The 2,500-nt window shown below is 41.1% G+C and overlaps 1 pseudogene across 1 annotated transcript in view; it reads right to left on the bottom strand.

Moving 5' to 3' along the window:
• Window positions 1–2,500, bottom strand: part of LOC311236987 (homer protein homolog 1-like) — a 23,524-nt pseudogene that overhangs the window by 7,814 nt on the left and 13,210 nt on the right. The gene's annotated exons all lie outside the window — the stretch shown is intronic.

Here is a 2,500-nt window from a genome sequence, read left to right as displayed (position 1 = left end):
AGTGTCTTTATACCTGTATCATGTACATATATATTAATACTACACCCTGTACATACAACTGATTAGCACTATTACTCAGTAGTACTCATTATATATATTTTATACCCAGTTTAATCACCTGTACATTGTATATTACTATTGCACTTTACAGTTATATTTGTACTCTGGTTGGATGCCAACCTTCTTTTAGTTTACAGTACTGTACTGTTATGATGACAATACATTTAAAATCTGATGTAATAATTGTTGGATAAATATGATAATAAAATATGGGTCATCTTATAGCTGCATTTCATTCTGAAATCCATCAGCCAGAATGTGTGTGAAGCTCTATCTATGATCATTAGCCCCTTAACTCATTGAACGCCAAAAACGAGTATACTATTATTACTATTATTACTATTATAATTATTATAATATAGTATACTATTATATATATTTTATTATTATTATACTAAACAGTCAGCTGGACCTTGTTGTGTGATCCTGGTACCTCTGAGTGATTTCGAATTGAAATGACGATCGAATCCCGATAGGTGGTAGTATCGCCTACCTTTTGAACTGGGCTAGTTTACCGTGGGGGGGGGGTTGCTCACTCCCTGCTGGGCACAGTAGTAGCCACTAGCCTGCGAACTGCCTATGCAATGGCGAGCGAACTATTGGAGATTATTATGAAGAGACAAAACGATCACACTTATGGATGATAAGGTGCATTTTCACCAGGCTACATTGGACTCAGCACTTCTGGTAAATCATAAAAATACTAGTCAAACCGGCCGAGCATGTAACATTATCTGTCGCCGAGTTGAGAGCACCCCAGACTAGAGCCAACTAACGTTCACCAATGGCGATCGCCTAGAGCCAACTATTGGAGATTATTATGAAGAGGACAAACGGTAACGATCCATCCATAACATAAGGTGCGTTTTCACCAGACTATCCTGTTGGATCTAGTATTTTCAAACAGGCTGTTTGGATGTAACGTTATCTCCAGACTAGAGCCAACTAACGTTCGGCAATGCGATCGCCTAGAGCCAACTAACGTTATTAATTTAAATTGTCCCTGTTCTGACACTTCGGAGCAAAAGTGGACGGGGCTTTGGTGGACCTGCTGACAAAGGTAACGTCTATTTTTACCGAACCCCATCATAAAACATGCATTTGTGATGATCCCCTCGTCAGAAAACGAGTCGCCACCTTTGTGAATAGAACCATTCTATGTATGGTCATGTTTACCTTTGACCTGGAAATAATATAGGTGTCAGGCGAGCAACCCGCACGAAATGCGCATGCTGCACAGAAAACACGTAATATCTCGCGTTCCAGGAAACGAGCCTGGATTATGTGAAACGGGACGATTTTTGCATGGGATAGCGCAGGAACGAAGGTATGTAGAAATAAACGGTTTGTTCCCTGTTGGAGTATACATAGTGCCTGTCAAATGAGCCATACTATTGTCTCCATAGCTATAATATAGAATATACGATGGGTCTGCAAACATCGTGAAATGGTCAAAAGCAGCGTGGCAGTCAATGAGTTAATAACCCCCCCCCCCCCCCCCGGGCAGAGTGGACATCTGGGGAACGCTAACGTAGGATATGAGGCCCAAATGCATTTCCATTCGCTTAGTGATTCATAATTAATAGGCGCCCCACCACACACAGTGTTTTTAATGTAATGCTTTACTGCTGTCGGGGGGCTGGAGACTGGATTAATAATGAATGAAAGAATTGACACATCCAGCACAGACTGTGCTCTCTGCTGCGCTGCTCTGCTCTGCTGCCTGCGCTGCCAATTCCATTTTAAAATACAGCACTTTAAAGACCCTTACGGACGAGAAAAACCCTCCAGTACTGAGCTGAACATGAGACTTTCATGCTCGGGTTGTATTATGATTTATAATATAAATACACGTCTTCTCACAATACACTCTTAACCACCAAAACCTGCACAGACTACAATGTATGACGTATATCATGCCAGTTAGGTTACCTTGTGTATACTGTTTACTTTGACTCTTACTTATAGTATATATGAGTTAAATTCTTTATTGCCTATATTTATTGTAACATATAACCTTTAGGGCATACAGACCCTCAATTGCACCTTGTTTACACAGTTTTTCTCATATTTCTATATTTAAGATCATATTTTATTGCATTTATTTATATCTTTCTACCATTACCCTGCCCAGACCTGTACCTCCCTCCCCCCTCCCCCATGCTGCTATGATGCCGCAAATTTCCCCAAGGGGATCAATAAAGGAATATCTTACTTAATAATAAGAAAAAACAAGTAAAATATGTAGAATTAGAATTTACAGGTGAGGTTCTAGTTTCATCGTCCTTCTTTGTCTCCCATTAGTCCTTGTCCAGCCTCCCTGCTCAGCATAGCCCCCTTTAGGCTTAACTCCCAACTCCAGCCCCTGGCTTGTCAGGGCCTACTAGTCTGGCTCACCTGTGTGAGAAGGCAGAGTGTTCTGCGTGGGCTCCGGTCTGGG

Source organism: Notolepis coatsorum, assembly GCF_963971535.1.
Source record: "Notolepis coatsorum genome assembly, chromosome: 11".
Lineage (NCBI taxonomy): Eukaryota > Metazoa > Chordata > Actinopteri > Aulopiformes > Paralepididae > Notolepis > Notolepis coatsorum.
This window is presented reverse-complemented; position numbering and strand designations above follow the sequence as displayed.